We start from the raw sequence: 7,473 nt of genomic DNA on the forward strand, positions 1-7,473 counted from the left end.
GAAGTAAATCATTCCCACAGTTTTGTTTAGATTTGAGGCTTTCTGATGATTATCACTCGACAAGAAGCGATTTTAGCAGTTTCATCAGAATTTTCTTGTTTAATATTGCTTGAAGGCGATGATTTTTTCGTTCCAAAAGGAAAAGCTCGAATTACAACACGAAGCCACAAGGATGATGGAAGCATTTTTCATTTAATGTTTGTAGTTGCTTACAAGGTCATTCTGTAAAAAGTATACACTCTCGAGTTGTAAGGTTCATTCACAGTTATTCAGTATTGAGCCTTATCTGGTTTGGCTGCTTGTGGCCGCCTGAGCACCCCATGGTTGACATTCTCAAGATTTCAAGGGCTTGACAGACACTGACCGTATGCTCAAAAACATGGGTATTGCAGTTAGTCCTGTGATATTGAGCTTAAGAAAACTTCCAGTCTTCACCTCTGTATTCCATGCACGGCCTTTAATATGAAGTTGTAAGATGGAGGGGCTAGAATATGTTCCCCAGAAAATAAATTATATGAGTAATTGTGGTGAAGAAATAAGCAGGCTAAGCATTGAGCAAGGGGTTAAAAGTCTCATAAGTATGAAATCCTAAAGCACCTGCTTTCTCTAGTGGCATGCAAGTTATTTTGCATTGTTGCCAAGGTGACTATGCTTGATGACGTAATCTGTACTGATTGATTTGAATTATCACAGGTCAGAAGCTATCTGCATCCATCTGAAACAGAGTGAACACGGGTGTTACTGCAACTTTGAAGCTCTGTTTACCAAGGTATGTACTCAGCATGTCTGAGGACACTGTTTTTATGCAAGTTTTTGAGCCACTTGTGTCACTTTTTGCATCACATATGAAGATGAAATCTACAGGGTATTTCATTTTAGCTGTACCAATTTTTAAAAAATTGCCTGTGGCAGGTAGCACAATTATAATCCTTGATCTAAACTACTCGATGAGGCGCCATTATTTCCACGAGAAATAAAAACGCCTAATTGAATATTTAGCATAATTACACTCATTAACTTTTAAATTAATTATTTTAGGGCACATCTTTGTATCTACGAATTATAGCTGCTGAGTTCGCAAGGCGTATCCACTTGGAACGAATTCTCAGGACTGAACCATTTTCGAGATATTAATTTTCAGTGTGCGACGAAATGAATGGGCATTCCGTTAACCTTATGCTTCAATGCATACAACAGCGTTTTTCTAAAAAAATTGCATCACTGTTTTAACAGGAAGTAATTTTTCTTCCATGCAGGCTAAAGCATGAGAGACGTCCATAGAGTTGTCCTTGCTGTTGACGGAGCCGAGTTCACTACCAGCAGCATTGAGAAGGGCATGGGCTTGCTCCTTGGTGCCTTCTTCGTGTTCAACATCGTATGTCCTCCTAGCTGCCCTCTCACGATGGAGTTTTTGCAGAGGTAAAAGGTGCAATATCAAAGCTGCTCTTTACAAATGTTGGCATTTCAATCAAAATGGCCAATCTCCTTTAAGTAATGACCGTTAATTAATATCAGTATTATGACCAAGTACTGCAGGCAACAGGAAATTCACCTGTAGGCAGCTTCCAAGTATTGTTCTTGTATGTTGGGTAGTGCAATGTGAACCATTGAAGTCTCATATTCTTGTTCATGCATTGATATAGCTAGTGAGTTCTGTATGACAGCACAAGGCACAGCTAGGTAGCACTTGTGAATGTGATGCATCAGCTCAGAATTCATGAAGTTTATTCCTGTGGTGGTGTGTTCTTGCCATTGACAACGAAGAGAGCCATATCCCTTTTGGGATACAGCCTTGTTATATGAATCGGGTTTCACTTGATTTCTTCTTTGATATTTGTTAAACAACAAAGGAGTTCAGGGAAGATGGAGGTTTGAAGTGCGATATCATTGAACAGGGAATATTGCTGGAGCCAACGTTTCGACAAGAGGATGAAGACAAGTCCTCCTGTGGAAACGTTGGCTCCGGTGACATTCCCTGTTGAATTTCTCACAACTTAAAATTTGCTAATAACATATTTTACCAAGGTGATTATGTATTCTAAAATAAAGTGTTTAATGAAGTAACAGCCCTATAAAAACAAAGCTGGGTAGTAACTTACAATCAGGACAAGTGACATGAAAGTGCATTATTTCTTCCTTAGAAATTTAAACTGCTATAGAAATAACCCATGAAACATTTTTGGAAGAGAGTTATACCTGTGAATAATTGGCCAAATAGTAATTCCATGCATGAGGCAAAAAGCTGCACGAGTGCATTTTCACATTCTTAGTCATAAAAGTTCAACCACCTTTCCATATTATGACAAAAGTGACAGTTTTTCCAAATCACCTGCACACACTGCACAAGTTCAGTGGCTTTGTTTGTTCTACCATTTAAGGTTTACACAACCTATATGAAATTTTTTGGGTTATGAAAATGGAACTAATGCTACACAATAATGGTTTTTGTTTATGAAACTAAAGTAAAACACAGCATTCTGGAATTCATTAAAACATGATTTCGCTATGCTTAAAAAGGTTCAGTGCTCACATTTTTTGCTTGAAACTGAAACATGTGCAACTGTAGAAGTGGACTACACTCATACAATTTGTGCCAAAATTTGTGCATTCTGTCATGTGTTTAGAAAATGTTTTTATCACTGGAAATAATTGTAACATTCATGAATCATGTTGAAGCCGTTAATATGGTAACTTCTATTTAGTCCACGGAGCAATGCACAGCATTCTTAGGTATTCTATATATTTGGTGTTGCTTGAAGCATATAACAGTGAACCCTTGAAGCATATAACAGTGGCACACAGCGAAGCACTGTATGCCAGGATACAAACGTGAAGCAGTCATTTTGCTTCTTAAACCCACTGTAATTTTGTCAGGGGGTAGCACTTGCTGTTATGATTTATGATGAATGCTGTCCACTGCCAGTCAGATAAAAACTCAAACAACTCCTGAAACAGTGATTCCAACTTCAGAATAGCCGCGAACCACCAGTTAAGACAAAGATAAATCCATATGAAAGTAGTCGTAAAACAGCTTCCCGCTACTTTGAGTTGAACCCACAACCTCCGCAGTACGTGTATGATGCACTAACAGTTGGGCCACGGCGGCTACTCCCCCGTCCACTTGGATATCAATGCATGTGTACAAGATACAACCCTGGGAGTGTTAAGCAGTACTACTTATGTGCATGGTGCTGAATGTAAATCTTTTTTTTTCCTGACGGCATCATGCAGTACGTGAACTATATAGGAGTGAGCTTCTGACAAACTCATACACTACGTTAAGGTATCAAACATGCCCATGTCGAGACCCTCACTATTAAATGAATGAGAAGAAGCTTAATATATCCAGGAGCCCATTCGTGTAAGACAATAACATGAAGCCAAGGAAAGCATACAGGGCATTATTTGGAGTTTTGAATTGAAGTGTAGTAATTAGGAGGTAAAGAAAAATGAAAATGTACAAAAAAACAACAAGTCAGCAGTGGGAAATCCCACAGGTGAGATGTTTTTCGTTCACTTTCATTTGCCTTTGTCTTGTAATTTCTGCATATAAAGCAAGAAATAATTTACCATCTGCTTTCCTCTTTATAACTTGTTTGCACATGGTTGTGTCTAAAAAATGGGATTCTCACTCATTTGCTGGTGTCATTCTGGAAACAGTGGGAATACTGGTAAACATTTCCACAAGCAGTTATTTGTAAAGGTGTCTAATTATCAATTATATAGTGCTTTATTGATAACTGCACAAAAGCATTGGGAGCTGTAGGCTTGTCATCCTGTGTTCTAGGTTGGAAATTAAGATTGTAAATAGTGTAATCAGTAAAGTTGCAGTAGCTTTTCGACCTTATCTCCTAATTTCATGTCTAATTGATCAGCGATTTCATAACGCTTTCTGACCAATGAGCCTTTCTGAGATCAGTTTAGTTAATTTCTCTTACCCTTACTTGCTACTGAAATAAATCACATTGTGCACTGGAATTGTTACGATGTTACGTTTATAAAACATATTATTGGTACTAGAACAAAGAAACAACACCTACTTAAACACCCAGATGTATTTGCATTGTCTGCAACAGGTTATGATGAAGGGCCATGTTTGTAGTCCCTTCACTTGAGCACACTGAATTTTACATGACGCAGTGCAGTTCATGCGTCCATGGCTTTACAGACGTGAAGCCAGAGTGCTTGACTGTCATGGTTAACGCAGATATATTCCGTCTTCCTCTGTGTTTTTCCAGGTACTTTGGGCAAAACCATCAAAAAAGGCGGGGCAAAGCGCACAATTGCGACATCGTGCCAAGACTGCCGAGTCTCGTCAAAGCCATCTGAGTTTTAACGTGGTAAGTTGTTGGTACGATTAATCTCCCTAGAGCTTTTTGACCTTTCATTTGTTTTTTATTCCTCTACAGCATGATTGCAACATGCAAGCGAAGTGAAGGGAAATATGCTTTGTCTGGGGTGCAGTCAATGATACCTTTATAGTGTGAAAGAAATCACACTGTTCTAGTGGTACAAAAAATGTAGTGATGTTTTGTAAATGAAGGTTTTATCCAGTCACCAAAAAACTGATATAAACGAAATTGAATTTTGGATTATTACATGGCATAATTGCAATCTGATAATGAGGCACATTGTAGTGGAGGACTCTGAATTAATTTTGACCACCTGGGGTTTTCGGCGGCCACGTAAAATTAAGTGCATGAATGTTTTTGCACATTGTCCACATCAAAGTACAGCTGGCCAGGCTGGTATTAATCCCTTGAGCTTGGCAATGCAATGACAGCCACTGGGCTGCCATGGTGGGTTGCTACAATAAGCATCCACAGAGGTGAATTAAGGTAAAAAACAAATGCATAACTAAGCGTAAACATGATTATTTAACCTTTATTATTGAATACCCATATGGGTCTCTAATGAGATAGTGCGTTATGGTTTTAATCTGGCTAAATGTAGGTGTGCATACACACTCATGGCTCTGTGTTGCCAAAAGAGTCGTTTTTTATATGACTATTTGTGTGGATTCTGAAAACTGAATTAGCTACAACATGGGAACTGATTTTTATGTATTGTACCACACGGTTCATTGCTTGGACCTGTTTTGTTTCTCATTTATATTAACGACCCCCATTCCTCACTATCATTTGCTTATTTGCTGACGATTGTGTTCTTTCATGAAATACCTAATGCAGAGGATCCTAACCATGTTTTGTCTGGTCTAACTACTGTAGGTAACTGGTGCAAACATGGGTTAATGAAACTAAACATTTGCGAATGTAAATTGATGCGTGTATCCCAACTAACAGCATGCATACATATTACCTAAATAATGTTCCCTTGGAATTGGTTAACTTTGATAAATCCCTAGGTGTACCTCTGCTAACTTGGAATGTTCATACCAACTACGTAATTAGCAATGCTAACCGCATGCTTGGCTATCCACGCCGTAACTTTTCAACCGCCCCTTCATCCCTAAATATGCTTCCTTGTACTACCCTTATACCTCCGAAACTAGAATATGCATGCGCTGTTTGGGATCCTGTCATTGACAAAATAATTAATTCATACGAACTCGATGAAAATAATACAGTTCGTTACAGCTTATGTAATTATAATAGAACTGCAAGTGTGTCTGCCATGAAAACCAACCTTGCACTTCACTTTCTTCTCGTCATAAAATTGCATGTTTAGTTCTTTTTCACAGGCTATGCCATCATTCAGCACAGCACAACGATCTCACTTTTCAGCTACAATAAGCGTAACGTCGAATCAACCACCCATATAAGGTTGGTCTCGAATCATGTCACACTAAAACGTTTTTGCAGTCTTTTTTTCTTCGGTCATCCACGCAATCGAACCACCTTCCTGCTGAAGTCTTATTCATTCATGATGACCAAAGATTTCGAGCAGGTTTAGCTAACAGTCTGTAATTGAAGCATCTTTTACTATATGTTTGTAACCTAAGTGTATTTTGTATTTACCACTTTACAATCTTCAGATTTCTTTTCATTTGCTGTAACCCACTCCCCTCTTTGCTTAACAGTATGGCGATCTACATGGAAGCGAGAGAAGTGACAGGCCATGTAGATCATGTATATCGTCGCGCTGTTAACCAAAGATGCAACTTTACCAACATGCCCGGTCAGCCACCCTGCCACTCCCCTCTTTTTTGCCTTTGGCTGTGAGGGTAATGATGAATAAATAAAATAAAATTTTATTTTTGTATAATCAGACCAAATATTATGTGCTGCCGCCCCAGCTACAGCGATATGTGAAGTCTTCCCTAGATTCGTTTCTAACTTTCAGGTTATGTTTACACAAACATGATCGGAAGCACAAATATAACATTGCCTGAATTTGAACTTACAAATAAATCTGAGGGACATCTGGCAGACCACTGAAACTTGATCCGAGTACAAACCAAAGATAAGAATACATACCTTTCTAAGAGAAGTGCTAACGAAAAACAAAAAGAGCAGCCCACATTAACAAACCCAGTGACTTCTCTTTATGAGTCTAGAAGTGCCTATATTCCATATGATATTGGTGACAGAGAATTGCAGTTTTGGAACAGCTTACCCTTATACAAATTTGGTTGTTTGTTTTGTAGTTTTGTTGTCAGTCTCCATTTTTTTATGTCTACATAGTTTTATTGTGTAATTTTGTGCGAACTAAATATGTACTATTGTTTTTATTGATCATGGTATTGCATTCCGTTTTTCAGGTACCATAGTGCTACCATAATGCTGCGCTCTTCATGCTGAACCTGAAAGGCTACTGGATAGATGGATGGATGTAAAACTTTAAAAGGCAACTGGGAGTCAACATTTTAAGAAATAAATCTGCAAGTATATATGCCAAGCGTTGTGGGATGTTTTAACAGATGCACGATCCACTGCAAGTGAGTCACGCACTTTTGTGGACCATACCGACACACACCTGTAAATGAGGCGTGACAGTTGGATATGTACTGCAAAAAAAAAGACTTGGGCCTGTAAGGCCCAAGTCGTTTTTTCGCAGTACATATCCAACCGATGAACATTTTTGCAATTGACATAAAAAGTCTAGATGACAGCAGAGCGTTAAACAGACAGACATAACTTTGTCATAATGACAACGGTCGTATTTCACATCAACAAGCCAGGCATCACAATATTTAAAAACACCGTCATTTGAAAATGACGGCATGCTTCAGAATGTACGACCAGGTTGTATTTCATATTGACACACGAGACGTCAAAATAATTGGGAGCACCGTCATTTCAGAAGTGACAACATGCAGTCACATTGACGGTGAACTTGTCATATTGACAACTAGGTTGTATTTCACATTGATGCGCGAGACGTGAAAATGATAAAAAACACCGTCATTTTAATATGACAACATGTCACATTGACGGCAAAATACTGTCAAATTGATGGCTAGGTTGTGTTTCGTGTTGACATGGGAGGCGTCAAAATGATTTAAGAACGCTG

At 38.5% G+C, this 7,473-nt stretch overlaps 1 long non-coding RNA gene across 2 annotated transcripts; it reads left to right on the forward strand.

The window, feature by feature from the left end:
- Positions 1–274: 274 nt before the first annotated feature.
- On the forward strand, positions 275–6,877 carry LOC125940336 (uncharacterized). 2 transcript variants are annotated; one of them, XR_007463552.1, is made up of 4 exons: positions 275–769; positions 1,257–1,419; positions 4,239–4,340; positions 6,722–6,877. It is a non-coding gene; the product is annotated as an uncharacterized LOC125940336 (long non-coding RNA). The 2 variants fall into 2 exon arrangements; XR_007463551.1 differs by having other exon boundaries at positions 4,266–4,340.
- Positions 6,878–7,473: the final 596 nt, after the last annotated feature.

Source organism: Dermacentor silvarum, chromosome 9 (assembly GCF_013339745.2).
Source record: "Dermacentor silvarum isolate Dsil-2018 chromosome 9, BIME_Dsil_1.4, whole genome shotgun sequence".
Lineage (NCBI taxonomy): Eukaryota > Metazoa > Arthropoda > Arachnida > Ixodida > Ixodidae > Dermacentor > Dermacentor silvarum.